Source organism: Eurosta solidaginis, unplaced genomic scaffold (genome assembly GCF_040869045.1).
Source record: "Eurosta solidaginis isolate ZX-2024a unplaced genomic scaffold, ASM4086904v1 ctg00001072.1, whole genome shotgun sequence".
Taxonomy (NCBI): Eukaryota; Metazoa; Arthropoda; class Insecta; order Diptera; family Tephritidae; genus Eurosta; species Eurosta solidaginis.
In genome coordinates this window covers 136653-153614 of record NW_027136959.1, presented here as the reverse complement: position 1 = coordinate 153614, position 16962 = coordinate 136653, and the positions used below count along the sequence as shown (strand labels likewise).

At 40.4% G+C, this 16962-nt stretch overlaps 1 protein-coding gene and 1 pseudogene across 1 annotated transcript in view; one reads left to right on the top strand and one right to left on the bottom strand.

The window, feature by feature from the left end:
- Eph (Eph receptor tyrosine kinase) overlaps positions 1 to 16962 on the bottom strand; it is a 353257-nt gene that overhangs the window by 270928 nt on the left and 65367 nt on the right. The gene's annotated exons all lie outside the window — the stretch shown is intronic.
- LOC137235864 (protein FAM76A-like) lies at positions 987 to 1877 on the top strand (annotated as a pseudogene).

Here is a 16962-nt window from a genome sequence, read left to right as displayed (position 1 = left end):
CCGGGCAAAGCAACATCAAAATTTTAGAAATAAGATTTTTCAAATAGAAGAAAATTTTTCTAAGCGGGGTCGCCCCTCGGCAGTGTTTGGCAAGCACTCCGGGTGTATTTCTGCCATGAAAAGCTCTCAGTGAAAACTCATCTGCTTTGCAGATGCCGTTCGGAGTCGGCATAAAACATGTAGGTCCCGTCCGGCCAATTTGTAGGGAAAATCAAGAGGAGCACGACGCAAATTGGAAGAGAAGCTCGGCCTTAGATCTCTTCGGAGGTTATCGCGCCTTACATTTATTTTTTTTTTTTTTTTGTATGTAATATGCTACATGTGTGGCGTGTTGTGCTCGATATGTCGTGCGGCATGTAGTGCGCGACGTGTAGTGCGGGAGATTCTTGCGCATGAGGGCTAACGTTTGTATTGCAATAATCATTGACAGTCAGACATTAAATGTAGAGATTTTGACATCTGCTACGCTTTTCCATTTCCTGAATAGAAAAAAAATGTCATTGATATAAAACACGCGGTGAGTCTACTCGTAGATTTGCTTATATTCTTATTAATTGCTCTTTCTATTTTCAGGTATTATTAGTACAATCAACATGCATTTATGAAAATTTTGAGTCTTGCCACTGATGGCGGCATTCCACACACAATTTGCTCATGCAGAGTTTGCGATATAGCACTATTCTTACCAAAGCCACAGGAATTTCCACCAGTTTCCTTTGGCGCGGACGAATTGGGGTTAATGTATGCCGATTTGGCAAGAAAACGAAAACACCCAGAACCAACGAATTGTACAAAAATACTCTGCGATTACTCTGAAATTAAAAATTTCATAAAATTTTATTTTTAGTGTGAATTAAATTGACATGAACTTTGGCGATGTGCGTCCTTTTGGAAAAGTGAAATATACTAAAGAATTATTTGGGAAATTAGTCCAGGCAGAAAAACTATAACAAAAACTGAAACTAAAATATAAAGGGATATTTTAATATTATGATTTCGATGCTGTTTGCTTGTTCGAAATGTTTTTCCAGGCACCCATTCGAGGAATTGTCTGCTGGTCAACAGCTATGCAACAATTGTCGATTAGTTACGTCGGTGGTAAAATGTACTTACTGTCGCTCTGAGTTCCAACCAACAGGAAAGTCGCAAAACACTTGCAAAAAATGCTAGTATCAACTTGGCAAGTATGGTAAACCAAATGCATGCGAATGTTGCAAAATAGTAGCAGCTTTTGGAAACTCAAAATGCACAAGATGTGCAACGCATGAAGCAAAATATGGCCCACCGATACAATGTGATGAATGAAAGCAGCGAAGTGCTTTCGATAAGCATGATGAAAACAAAAAAAAATTTATGGAAAGCTACTCTGTTGGTTGTGTACTTGTTCGTTTGAACGAGCCGTTTTAAAAGCTCGTCAAGAAGGTCGCATATCAGCGAAAAAGCGTCCCCATGAAAAGACGCCTAGCTCAACGACATCTGCAAAGAAATCTTCAAGGTCAACTTCTGATATAAAGAGCAACAGTGGTGGTGCTACCGGTGCTACTATTTCTTCTGTTAGTGGAACATCAGCTGCAGAGTTGCCCGACAAAATGAATCGTACTGGTTCGGGTGGAAGCGGTGGCGTCAGCGGCAGTGGAAGTGGCAATGGCAACACAATGAATCTTGGTTTAATAGCAGCACCAGCAGTCAACAATAATTCAGCGGATCATGTGGTGGCAATGACAAATTTAAAAGAGCGCATCGCTAGCCTAGCGAAACGTCTTACATTCAATGATGCTAAAGATTGGCGTGAAAATGCACCTTTACAAGGGAGAATATCATCAAAATCATATAATAACTCAATGGTTTTGGCGTGCGGTATTATCTTTCTCAAATGAGATGCGTTCGCGTTTATTACAATTTGTGACTGGTACATCACGCGTTCCAATGAATGGCTTTAAAGCGTTGTATGGTTCAAACGGTCCACAAATGTTTACAATAGAAAAAGGGGCAGACCTAACAACTATCCTCGGACTTTTAATCAGTGTCATAAGAACCATGGCAATACTAAGCCTTTTCAATATTTTTTTCCACTAAAATTTTTATTTTCAGGTGGCCCAACTCTATATCGGTGTGTTTGTAATGGCCGCCTTAATGGTGTTTGATACCCAGAACATTGTGGAGAAATGTCGCGCAGGCAATCGTGACGTAGTGCAGCATGCATTGGATTTGTTCTTTGACGTTTTAAGCATCATCAGGCGTTTATTAATTATTCTAAATCAAAAGGTGGAACTCCAGGTAAGTTAAAGTTTGACGATGATTTAAATGATGCACAAGGTGGACTGGAGGTTACGTCTGCACGTTCGTCGTTTGGCACAATCATTCAGGATCTCAGTCAATATAGGGATAACGCTGAATTTTTGTTTTCATTTTAGAAGCCAAAAGTGGATTGAAACGCCCCGGGCACTTTTTATCAACTACAAACACCTGACTGGGTAAGTGAGACAAATGAGGACCCCTACCTTACATGTATACATATATGAAATTTCATGTATAGTTGTATGAAAGCGTCAAATTCTAAGCTCCGGCTAAAGAGGTAACATTTTACACGGTTGTTACACATAATACTATGGATATAACGCTTTCGTCAAAATACATTTATCTCAACTAAGATAATGTGTCCTTGGATCACTCATATTTCTTTAATACTGAAATATTTTGTGTGCAATGAAATTTAGTTTATGCACCGCAACGTTTTTTTGCTTCTCTCATAGAATGATTAGGTGGTAATTGAAATTTGCCGGAAATCCGATATGATTTAGTTTTTAATTAAAATTTGTTAAGTTGTGGGAGTGAGAATCGAAATACAAATGTGTGTACCTACAATAAATAACTATTAAAAACACAAATGTGCAACCGCGTAACGACAATTGCACTTCCTAAATTCTGGTGCATTTGAGAACTTTTGATGTTACCAAGTGCTTACGAATCTAGTATCTATAGGGAGAGACTGCATAGACCAATATAGACTGTTTTCCAGTCATCTGTAGTGATCTTTCCATGGGTATGCCGATTATACGAAAACATATTAGTAGTAGAAATAGAAAGCGATCAGTTTATGAATACCCGATATATACTGAACTGAATAACTGCTAAGAACACTTATCTAATTTTGTGATGAATTTATTAACAATGCCACGATCTTTTGGTGTGGCTGGACATGTTGTAATTGCTGATTCAATTGTGTTCTATGGCAGGTAGTTTATCTGCGTTAGGGTGTGTTGGCCTCGTTCGGGGGGACGAGAGCTGGGTTATCGGTATGTTGGACTCGTTCGGGGTGAACGAGAGCTGGGTTGTTTGGGGTAGAGGAATATGGACTATTAAAGTTCATATTCTTCGTCGTTGGGCGGAAGTAGTACCAGCTTCGCGATTGGTCTCGTAATTTATCCCTTCATTGTATGGACGTCAACAACACGTACACGGTTATCGCAACCTGGGTGTGTGTTGACGATTCTCCCCATTCTCCACTCATTCGGTTGTAGGTTATCCTCCTTGATGACGACCAGGTCCCCGGGTTTTAAGTTGGATTGTGGATGTATCCACTTATACCGTTTTTGGATCTCGGTGAGATACTCAGATTTCCATCTTGTGCAAAATGTTTGATGAAGGGCTTTCGTCTTTTGCCATCGGCTTACGATTGAGGCAGGATTTTCACTACAATCGAGTTCAGGTGGGGTTAACAGATGTCCACCCACGAGAAAGCGGCTCCAGGTCGGAGGGGTCATTGGATGAGGGACTGAGAGGTCTAGAGTTGAGGCAGGCCTCAATTCGACATAAGAGGGTTGTAAACTCTTCGAAAGTATATTTATGATCGGACGCGATCTTTTTAAAAAGGGTCCTAAAACTTTTTACACCCCCCCCCCTTCCCCCAAACCTCCCATGTGAGGAGCGCTTGGCGGTATAAAATGCCATTCTAAAGTGTGATGGCTATATTTATTCAATGTTCCGTCCCTTGCTTCACGCAGAAATCCTTTAAACTCGGATCGTAAAGATCGCGAAGCTCCGACAAAGTTGGTACCATCGTCGGAGTAAACGTTTTTCGGACAGCCTCGTCTGGATACAAATCTGGCGAAGGCAGCTAGGAAGGACCCGGTACTAAGGTCGTTTGTCGCTTCTAGATGGATGGCTTTCGTCGAAAAGGAGACAAACAGACAAACATATCTCTTTGAAATTCGGCATCCTCTCCCTCCGAATGGTCCCGCGAAATCTACCCCGGTGTTGGTGAAGGCTCTAGTAAAGGTGGTGCGCTCTTTCGGAAGGATCCCCATAAGTTGCGTTTGTGTACGCTTCCTGTAAATAGTACAGACCTTAGAGTTGTGGATAACCGACCTTATCATGCATTTAACGCGTGGGATCCAGTACTGAGTGCGGATATGACGTAGCATCAGCTGGTTCCCTCCATGCAGGGTGGTCTCATGAGAGGATTGAACTATAAGTCTGGATAACCTGCAAGTGTAAGGAAGGATAATGGGATGACTTTCGTTATGAGACATGTCTTTGGATGCCCCAGTCCGCCCCCAGTTCGAATGATGCCTTCTTCGTCTATATATGGATCTAGGGGTAAAATCTCACTTTTCCCATCGATTAGTTTTCCTGACTTGAAATTTGCGTACTCTTCTTGATAATGTTGCCTTTGGCCTATTGTTATCAATCTTCGTGTTATTTTTCCTATTTCGTCAGGAGCTATCGAATGAGAATCCCTTTTAAAGGAGGCTTTAGTTGTTGGGTGCGAATTCTGGAAAAAACGAAGAATATAGGATATAACCCGCAAAGCCCTTGGTAGATCGGAAAACCTATCCAGAATATCAAAGTTATTTTTGACCATAATTGTATGAACTTTCACCCTCTTTTCCTCCATATACGTATTGTAATCTTCTTCTTGCGTTGGCCAATTTTCGTTGTCTTCTTGTAACCAAGAAGGTCCCTGCCACCACAAAGAATTATTGATTAGTTCCGAAGCGTAGAGGCCTCTGCTCGCCAAATCTGCAGGATTTAACGCGGAGTCTACGTGCCGCCATACTTTGTCTCCTACTTTGTCGATGATTTTAGTTATTCGATATGCCACGAACGTTGACTACGAACATGGTGGTTTTCGGATCCATGCCAGCACTATAGTTGAATCTGTCCAAAGGGTTACTTTAGTGTTCGAAAGTTTCATATTTTTGACCACAGATTCGATTATTTCTGCTAGTAGAACTGCACCACAGAGTTCCAGTCGAGGCAAGGATATGGTTTTGACCGAGGCTACTCTCGTCTTGGCCATCAGTAAGTTGGTGAAGACTTGATCCTTTGTTTGTACCCTCAGGAAGATAGTGGCGGCATATGCTTTTTCCGAAGCATCGCTGAATCCATGTATTTCGACATTGTCCTTCAATGTGTAGTGAACCCATCGCGGTATGCGTATATCGTTGATCTTTTCTTAGTCCGTCATGAATGAGTGCAACCGATGTAGAGTAGTTTCAGACACATCTTCATCCCAGCCTGTCCCTTCCAACCAAATATTTTGCATTATTATTTTGGCTACAATTACAACTGGTGCCAGCCAGCCAAGAGGGTCGAAAAGTTTTGCGATCGCAGAAAGTATCGACCTTTTTGTTACGGCATGGTTATTGTCAAAGGGTTTCGCTGTGAAGTAGAAGTAGTCGAAATGGGCGTTCCACCTGATACCGAGTGCTTTTACCATGCTGGTGTCTTCAAACTGAAGTAAATCCTCGCTTAATAGGTGTTGCTTCGGTATACCCTGTAGAATTTTCTTGCAGTTGGACGTCCATTTCCGCAATGGGAAACCTGCCGATTGCAATGCCGATGATATTTCGTCCCTTGCATTGATTGCAATTTCGATGCTGTGTCCACCGGCGAGTACGTCATCAACGTACATGCAATTTCGCAGGATATCTGCTGCCATTGGATGCAATGTCTCCACGTCATCAGCTAGTTGGTGCACAATTAACCCCAAAGGTTACCATTTTCAATTCGTAAATGTTAATTGGGTTTTTGGCGCATTTGCGAAATATGATTCGCTGGTATTTTGTTTGATTTTCATTAACCCATATTTGGCGGTACATTTTTTCTATGTCTCTGTTAAATACGTATTTGAACAGCCGCCAACGTAGTATAAGGATTGTCAGGTCGGATTGAAGAATCAGACCTGGATATAAGGCATCATTTAGACGTCTGCCATTAGTGGTAGGACAAGATGCATTAAATACGACTCTGACTTTTGTCGTTGTACTTCCCTCCTTTATAAAAGCATGGTGAGGTAGGAAGTAACAGTCATTTGAGTCTGGCGAAATATTGCCTATTTGTTTCATGTGCCCTAAGGTTTCATATTCGGATACACCTCTATTGTATTCCGTTTGAAGGACTGGATTTTTCGCAAGTCGTGTCTCGTTGCGATAGAATTGAGAACACGCACTTCTTAATGAGGGGCCTAAGTTAAACTCTTTCCTAAGGGTAAGGAGACTACGTATTTGCCATCGTTGTTCCGAACTGTTGTGGATTTGTATAGCTCCTCGCAGTAAGTGTCATCGTTATTGATGCTCCTCTTCTTTGGATTTCCTCTATCTCCCAGAAAGCTACCTGTAGTAATTGAAACCACGTATTATTTTTTTAACAAAACTTTAAATTATATTTTTTAAACACGCCTAAAAGTATGCGTCAAATTCTTTCTTTATTTTTCACAACAATGAAAATTTTTGATAATTGAAAATCAATATTGAAACTTAAAATATTGATAATACATTTAAAAATTACAAAGTTCAAAGTAACTAAAATACAAAGTTAAATAAAAATAATAAGAACCCTACATTACTCCCTCTTCAAGAAAATTTATCATTAAACAAATTGAATGTAACTCTCTTTTTATGTAAATTCTTGGTGTTGTTTGTGTCTGTTGTTTCAATTATTGCAGGTTTTAATCTATCAATAGGAATAGTTTTAATATTATTTTCTATTTCAAGTTTAAAACATTTTTGGTGTTTTTCCAAAATTTTGCAAGGTCCTTCATATGGTTGTTGTAATGAATGTTTATTAACGACTCGAACTAATGCAAATTTACAAGTTTGAAGATCTTTTGGAACATAAATTCCAGTATCAGCATCTTTATGATGACTTAAATTTGATCTAACATTTCGAAAATGTTCACGTAAATTACTTAAAACTTCAGTTGATGAGAAATTTTTAGCTGATGGCACAACAAGTTCCCCTGGCAAACGTAAATTCTGACCGAAACCCATTTCCGCTGGTGTAGCCGAAATATCTTCTTTGTAAATAGATCGCAAACCAAGTAATATGACAGGTAACTCGTCATACCAATTATTTGTGTCCTCTCTAGCTATTATAATAGTCTTTAATTGTCTATGAAACCTTTCAAACATACCATTTCCTTGAGGGTGATATGCGGATGTTGTAATTTGGTGACTACCAAGTAATTTAGTTAACTCTGAAAACAATTTCGATTATTTCCAAATTTGTAGTGAAATCTACACGACCAATTTGGATTATTACGCGAGTTAGAACGACGCCTAAAAGAATTTCTAAAATAGTTCCTAAAATTGGAGCGCGACCTAGATTGATTCCGATACATCTCTGTTTTAATTTCAGCTAACTCCAGAGAAAGTTTCTGAAAATTTGCACACATTAAAGAAGTGGTTTTAACTAAATTTTCAACAACCGAATTTTGAACTTTTGTATCTGAAATTGTACTAACCGAAAATACTTCATTTTTTTTATCACTTCCCAAATATTATCTGCTAATTTTGTTAATTCGTTAATATTATTAGAACTCGAACTAGCCAAAATCATACTCAAATTTTTAGGAATTTTACGCATCCAAATTTGCTTTAAAATATTTTCGCTAAAATTTGACCCGGCTAATATAATTAATGAACGATAAAATTCTGAGGGCTTACGATCACCCATCTCAGAATCGTTTAAAATTTTATCAATTCTCGAATTTTCGCTAAGTGAGTGTCTTTCTATCAACACTTTTTTAAGTTCAGTAAATTTGTTATTAATAGGGGGATTTTGGATAAAATCCAAAATAGTTATTATCACTTCCTGCGGAAGTGCTGTAATGATGTGTTCGTATTTAGTGTTTTCTTGTGTAATTTTTTTAGTACTAAATTGTGATTCTGCTTCCGGGAAATTAGTCCAAAATTGTGGAAGTTTTACGGAAACTGACAAAATTTCATTTTGAGTAACGGATTTGTAATTTGTTGTGGGGAAGTGTCATTTGATAAATCTATCAAAGAGTCATTTAAATTATTAGTAAATGTAGATGTTTGTGTATTATGTTGTGGTGAACGAAACATTTTGAATTAAATAAAAAGAGAGTTCACTAACTAAAGAGTAAAATAAATTAGAAATTCTATAAAAAAAAAAAGTTTACAATAATAATAAGAATAATATATTTCTATTTTAATATGCATACATAAAAGATGATATTATTATTCAAATACTTGCGAATATTTATTTATTTATGCAATGGCTTTTGATGATGTTGTGTTTGTAGTTGTTACTGTTGCTGCTGCTTCCATCTCTTTTTGGTTGATATTTGTTTAATGATTGCTGTTTTTTGTTTATTTGTTCCAATTTCCTCACGCTGTGTTTCTACACACCAACAGACTTCAAAATAATACGTCGTAGAGTTGCAGCACAAATAGCACCGATAATAGGAAGCGTTGGGTAGGACACCTCGTATTTGATTTGATGTTTGATTGTATATTATTGTCTAGTCTATTGACTATTTAGTCTATATATGAACCGATATTGTGGTGAGATCTCTGTTTTTTTTACCAGTTTTTTATGTATATGCTTGTAATATATTAAATTTTTGTAGATGGTTATTATTTTTTTTTTTTTTGAGTGGTTTATTAGTAACCATTTAATCACAATTCCTTTGGTCAGCTGATGAAGATGTCAACCAAGTACTTCTCTCACTACTTATATATATAATATGTAGCTTCACACAATACTAAACAAATATTTCCAACTGACAAATACTGGAAACCCCAGCAGATGCCATTCTGTTTATAGATCAATAACCAATAGTTCCAGCAACTTGATTTGCATTAAAATTTGATTGATTTGATTATGTCAGATTTTATTTATCGTTGTTGTTATTTAATTAACTTGCATATTTATTTACTTCTTCACTTTCTACTTCTGTTTAATTGCAATTAAGTTAGAATTTATCACAAATCGTCAAATCGTTCAATATTTCATTTTTTTTAAATTAGCCAAATTTTCAACGTTTGATTTGGGTTTCAGTTTTTTCTGTGTTGTAAGCTTTTTATGTGGCCTTTGGTTGGTTTTCAATTAAAACACTTTTCTTTTTATTGAGTTCTTCCAACAGCATACTGCACTGATTCAAGTTTTTCTTTTGTGAATTTTCTACTTTCACTTTTCTATTTCTCTGTCTGTATTTTTCACTTGTCTCCGTCTAACTTCCAAAGTCGCGTTGGTTTTTGCTATTTTGTAAACAATTTTTGTTGCGAACTTTTGAACTTTTTTTTTAATTTGCACACAACACAATTTTTAAAATAGGCAGAGATCGCCAATGTAGTAATTGAAACCACGTATTATTTTTTAACAAAACTTTAAATTATATTTTTTAAACACGCCTAAAAGTATGCGTCAAATTCTTTCTTTATTTTTCACAATAATGAAAATTTTTGATAATTGAAAATCAATATTGAAACTTAAAATATTGATAATACATTTAAAAATTAAAAAGTTCAAAGTAACTAAAATACAAAGTTAAGTAAAAATAATAAGAACCCTACACCGCCAGTTGTTTTTCTAAAGTGACCTCACTAAAATATGAAACTAGGGTCCTTTGTATCAATCGCATCTGTCCGGCCTGTCAAAATCCAGCCGAACACCGTTTCCTGTGCTATTAATGTGTTTAGCACATCTTTCCTAATGCCGCCTGACATAATTTGGGGGTATATGTCTCCGCCCAGAATTAGATCGACTGGCTCATTGACAAAGAATCGTTTGTCAGCCAGTACTAAGTCAGGGAATGCTTGCCTAGTCATTGCGTTTATTTGGCAAGTTGGAAGATTCCCTGTCAATTGTGGTAAAACCAGCATGATCGTATTGATCTTGATTAATGGGTCGGTTGGTGACCGCAATTGTATGTTGCACGTACATTGTATTATTGGTGCCCGAAACTTGGGCATGCAGGTGTTTCGATGGCAGATTAATTCTGCGCTTTAGTTTCTCGGTAATGAATGAAAATTCAGATCCCGAGTCTATTAGGGCTCTCGCCGAATAGTCAACACCATTAAAATGAATATTAACCTGAACTGTCCCTAGTAATACCCCTTTATTTGTATTAGCAAAACATGAGTTCACATTATGTGACATTGAAGCGCTGAGATACAATTGTTTATTTCAAGTTGCAGTTTTTTAATGGAGCTACCGCATTCACTCTCAACTGCTTTTAAACTAAAAAGAATTTTTAATTGGGCACTGACCAAGATGCGTTTGTTTTCGTATCGATCACATAAATTTTTCCACGCTGTATCGAAACCGTCTGTCGTTAAGGAACACCGTTCCACTATTTCTTTGGCCTCCCCTTGGGTTTTTTGCCTTAAATAGTATAGTTTTTGTACTGCATGGAGTTTACTATTATTAATATATATGGCAGTGAAAATGTCCCTAAAAACGGCCATGAAATATAGTCACCTTTGAAAATATCCGTATCACACGCTGGCAGGCGCACATGATATTCCATATTATCTGAGACATCTACTTTCTTATCTTTCTTTTCAAAACCTTCCAAAAGCTCAGCTATTGCCGCCTGACACTTTAGGAAGCTGAAATAGCACATTTTATGCTTCTTCTTGATAGCCGATAAGTCCTTTGACTCAAGCTCTGATGAACCTACGAGCTTTTCGTATGTCACCTTCGTAGCTTCCTACAGAGTTTTTAACTCATCCCTTTTGAATATATTACGGAGTGTTTACTGTGTTGCGAAGGTAACATGTCGTTGAAGTCATTTTCATACTCCTTCACTGCATCTGCTTGGCGTGTATAGGTCTCCATTGTGTATAAAAATTAAAACCGATAAATTTATGAAAAACTAAGAAGAAATTGCCTTTGCAGAGTGCAGTGAGTGAAAATGTTGCCAAAGGACCGAACTTGGAAGTGATAATGTGATCAGTGAAAAGATTTGGTGTATGCGTATGTATACACAAATTTACCAATTGATTTACCAATAGATGGACAAATGCGTGGTGGCAACGGCGCGCACTTACGTATTTGTTAAAAGAATGCTCTAATGCAGATGTGCCAATGACTTGTGTAAGCCAATAAGTACTGGCTAGTGAAAAAGTGGTGTTAGTGAAACAATATATATGAACGCTCGTTATGGACTTTTAGAGAGCCTAACCAAGGACTGTATTAAGACTTTAAAGTGATTAGTGTCTTTATATCACCATGTTTAAGCGACTTAAACTATGAACATTTTTCGTTCGTTTGTTTCAGTAGCCATTGAGTGTGCTTGTAATTCTCAACTGGTTAGTGAAATATTCTAAAGACATAGTTTGAGTTTTTTAATTAAAAGCGAGGTTCTTCGGATGGTGTGCTAATACATCAGAGCCCAGTGCTCGCCTCCGTATCACACTTTGAAGGGGTTCTTCAAATAGAAGATGAGGTGGCTCATTAGAGCGAAACCTCAGAGTGCCCAACGCTCGCCCCAAATTAAATAAATAGAGGTTTTTCTTGTAGAAAATGGGGTGCCAATACCTCAGAGCCGTCCCGTGCTCGCCTCCATATCACATTTTAAAGGGTTCTTCAAATAGAGGATGAGGTGGCTCAGTAGAGCGAAGCCTCAGAGCCCCCAGTGCTCGCCCCCAAATTAAATAAATAAAAGGTGTACTGATGCTATGCATCCTCCCATGACTTAAACACACCAATAACACTAAAACTACCCAACTTAATAAACTGAATCCCTTAAAATAAACACAAATAAATAAATAAAGGTGTACTGATGCTATGCATCCTCCCATGACTTAAATACACCAATAACACTAAAACTACCCAACTCAATAAATGGAATACATTAAATCAAAAACCCCATAAACTCAATACAGTCCATTAATAATAATAATTTATAAATTAAAAAAAAAAAGGAATGCTTGGTGGGAGTTGAACCCGCAACCCCGGGCGTTTGGTTGGGTACGTCAGCCACTGTACCACGACTCATACGCTTACAAGCACATACAATTACTCATTTATAACTCTTATTAAACTGCTCGCCCTCAATTGCCCAAAGCTTAGACACACCAAAAATAGATCAGTTAAAACTGATTTGTGTATTGCCGCAAGTGAGAATAATATATTCTTCAATGTTTTTTATTTAAAAATTGTATGAGAAGTAAGCCTATTGGCCACCCAAGATAGATAGATAGATGTCGTGAGGTTAAGCACTGCGACCTATTGGTCTATTGTGCCCTCAATTCTCTTACAACACTTCATCCAAGCCGAGTTCCCTGAGAAAATCCAGAATGGTTCCCGGCTTCAGAGAGTGTATGTGACTATTTCCTAGTTTGGATGATCCTAGGATTCTAAGTCTTCGTCTCGCGACTGCCTCACATTCCTTCAGGATGTGTTCTGCAGACTCATCTTCGACATCACAGAAGCGACAGAGGATACTAGCTGATATGCCCAATTTATGCATGTGGCTCTTTAGCCTACAGTGACCTGTGAGTATACCTGTTACAATCCTAAGGCTACTTTTTGGGAGGTTAATCATAGCCTTATATCGCTTCGAGTTGTACCCTCCTATTAGTGCCTTTGCCTGCCGAAGTCCTGGACTCTCGCGCCAGTGTTGTTCTCTGAGGCACGCCTCCTTTTGTATAAAGTCCTCCCTTATTGTATGTGACCCTATTGGCACTATAGGCTCGGGTCCTATTGGCTTTTCGGCCGCTGCCAACTTAGCAAGCTCGTCGGCTCGCTCGTTACCATCCACTCCTCTGTGTCCAGGATGGTGTGGTTGACTCCTAGATTGTTTAACCTCTCCACGCACTCAAGGACTGTTGATGATTTGATCTCAACCGAAGCTAATGCCTTGAGTGCAGCCTGACTGTCGCTGGGTATAACGATTTTCTCGTTGGTATATCCCGCTGTAAATTTATCTCTGCACACCGGCTTATGGCAACAACTTCGGCCTGGAAGATGCTCGGATATTTTCCGAGTGGTAGGGATATTTTGGTTCGGGGCCCGAAGATCCCCGCTCCTATGCCCTCCGGTGTCTTCGAGCCATCGGTGTACCATATTATAGTGTGTTCCTGGTGAAGCGCTTCAATCCTGGAGGTTTCCCACGTACATTTGTTCCCCAGCTCTATTTTGAAGCGCTTCTCAAACTTAATTATCTTCCTCGTATCATCTCTGGGAAGTTGGATAAGTGGAATCTGCTCCTGCAGCTTCGCCATGCTCCGTGACTGTATCACTTTGCCTCTTCCACATCCCTCTTTAGCTATGTTTACTAAAGTACTCCTGGCTGCCTGCTCAATTATTATATGTAGAGGCGTTAACTCAAGCAGCACTTCTATTGCTGCCGTCGGGCATGTTCGCATGGCTCCCGTAATGCAGACACACGCTAAGCGTTGAAGCTTCGTGAGCGATTTTTGTACCGTCACCATGGTTGTTCTTGATGCCCACGCAACTGCTCCGTACACTATGATAGGTCTCACTATCATAGTGTACATCCATCTTAGGATCTTTGGGCTGCATCCCCAGGATCTTCCTGCAATACGTCTGCACACCATTATTGCTCTTGTAGCCTTTGATATGGTGTTGTCGAAGTGTTTCTTCCATAAGAGCTTAGAGTCAAACGTGACTCCCAAGTATTTCACCTCAGACGTGTACTCCATCTGTACTCCATCCATTGTGATTTGCCTAATCCCTTCCAGTTTCCTTTTCCTGGTAAAGGGCACAATAGATGTCTTGTTAGGGTTGATGCTTAGCCCTACCTCATTACACCATTCTTTCGTTAACCTCAATGCCCTTTGCATTATGTCGCAAAGGGTGCTCTCAAATTTGCCCCTTACAATGATAACAATATCATCCGCGTACCCCTGACATCGGATTCCGTTGTCTGAGAGCCTCTGTAGAAGTTCATCTACTACCAGGCTCCACAGTAGGGGTGACAGGACGCCCCCTTGTGGACATCCTTTCGTTGTTTTAATCTCTACTGTACCGTCCCCACTTGAGGTTTCGGCAATCCTCGTGCGCAATAAGGCGTTTATCCACATACGGATTGGACGCTGTATCTCTCTTCTCTCGAGTACCCGATTCACACTTTCGTGTGTCGTGTTGTCGAAAGCCCCCTCTATGTCCAAAAATGCGCATAGAGTTATCTCCCCGCACTCGAGCGCACTTTGGATTTCTGTGGACAGCTGATACAGTGCAGTTTCTGTCGACCTGCCTGTTCTGTATGCATGCTGATCTTTATGTAGTGGCACTCTAACGAGAGCCTTTGATCTAATCTCATGGTCTACAATCTTCTCCATTGCTTTGAGAGCAAAGGATGTGAGGCTTATAGGCCTAAAGGACTTAGGACTGGAGTAGTCCTTTTTAGCCACCTTAGGTATAAAGACCACTTTTGCTCTTCTCCACATCGTCGGGATGTATGCCAGTGCGAGGCTATCCCTCATAATCCTGACCAGGTGTGGGATCAATTCCTCGCCCTGCTGCAGAAAGGCTGGATATATACCATCCACTCCCGGAGACTTGTAGCTCTGGAAAGACTTTACTGCCCACTTAACTGTGCCATCGTTGAAGAGTTCTTTAGCGAGGTTCCAATCTGTGGGTGTTGGTCTCCCTACTCGCGCCTCCTCCGTTGAGGTATCCGAGGATGCGTCCGGGAAATGAGCTATAAGCAGGGCACGTGCTCTTTCTTCCTCAGTCCTTGAGTAGGTTCCATCAGCGAGCTTAATTGATAGTCGTGTCTCCCTTTGGCTTTGTGGAGCCTTGCCGCCTCTGGAACCTCCGAAATATCCTCACAAAATTTCCTGAAGATCTTTCTTTTAGCTTTTCTAATCTCTTTGTTATATGCTGTTAGATTCGCTGTGTATTGCTCCCAGTTTCCCGTGCGCCTCGCTTGGTTAAAGAGTTTGCGCACGGTTTTCCTCATTTCCGAGAGTTTCCTCGACCACCAGGGGGTTTTATTTCTGGGCCTTTGGATTCTCGACAGCTAGAGTTAAACGCTTCAATAATGACACGGTTGAAGTTATTAACTCTTGTCTCCAATTCCATATAACTTGTTCCTCTGTTCCTACTATCTATGATAGGAAGATTTCCCTGTATTATGTTCCTGAACATGTCCCAGTTTGTGTTCCTGGGGTTTCGCCTTGGTGGTCCTTCTATGGGCATAGCCCCGATGACGAACTGGATAATAAGATGATCCGACATTGAGGGTTCAGAGGAAACCCCCCATCCAGAGACCAGCTCATCAGCCAGATCGTTACCCAGGGTTATGTCCAGGACTTCTTCTCTAGACCTAGTGATGAAGGTTGGTGAATTCCCAACGTTGTATATGCTTAGGTCATTACTAATAATAAATTCAAGAACGGACTCACCCCTCGAATTGGTGTCTGTACTGTTCCATACCTCGTGGTGCGCATTCGCGTCGCATCCCATGATCAACGGTATTTTTGCCCATCTGCAGTATTCCGTCAGTTTCTTCACACCCTCTGGAGGGACCTCGTAGTTGTCTCCCGCAAAGTAGGCCGCTGCGAAGACGATGTCTGTTGACTCTCCTTGTATTACCATCGTCGCCTGAACTGCTACGAGGTCTTGACTCATAAACTCTGTAATGCAAAAATAGTTAATGGAGTTGTTAAGCACCACACACGCTCTTGGTCTTTCTTGAGAAAGATCCCAAATTACCTTATTATTTCTCTCTTTTAAGCCTCTCACCTGACCTTTGTACACCCGAGGTTCTTAGATGAGTGCTATGCCCAGATCTTCCGAGGCAAACCTGCGTGCTATTACTGCCGAAGCACCTTTAGCATGGTGCAGGTTGATCCGGGCAACCTTTGTGTATGGGCCGGTCAGTGCTGAAGCCTTACCGGCTCGTCCTCATCGGACAGCCACGGGTTTTCCTCTCTTCTGTCTTGCAAACCTAGGTCTTCTAAGTTTAGACCTTCCAGGAGCTCCTCTGTTGATGGAGCTTGCGTATGCTCTGTACCGGTGATTAACCCGGTTGTTCACCCTGTGGCTGACGAGACACTGGTTGGGCACTGGTTGGATGTTGCTGCCCTGGATGTTGTTGCTACCTCTTCGCTTTGCTCCCCAGTGCTCTGGACTTGTCCTGGAACGTGGGGTTGTTCCACACTGGCTGGGGCTTTTTGCTTCCAAGGTCTGACCGGGACGAAGCTGAACCGGTAGTTCACCTTGAAGCTAGCTTCCTTTATTTTAATGAACGATGCCTCGTCAATTGCCATGTTTACCCGCAAGCCCCCCTCCTCAGCACTGCTGCTGATTATACGTCACATCCCAACATTTAAGAATGTGTTCTGTGCCTTCAGCAGTTTAAGTGCGAATTCTTTGTCGCTACTTCTGGGGAGATACATAGTGACGGTGTGCGTCGGCGGTATATCATCCCCTTTCCTCGTAATAAGGGCAGGGCCCTCCCAACTATGCAGAGTTGGTGTGACTCTGGTCAGCCATTCGGCTGTTTCCTCATCCTTGCAGTCTACAAGGAGTAATCCTGGCCTAAAGTACACGCCGCAGAAAGCCAGAGATTGCTTTCCCCATCCTTTCGATACCTCGATCATTATCGTGTCTTGCAGCCGCGTCAGCTCTTCCTGGCTCAAGACCTCCGCCGGGATTGCCATCCGTATGCCCTTTAAGGCATCCGAGTAGCCCTGCATTTTTGGCCTCCCCTGCGCAGTTGATGTACCAGGTGCT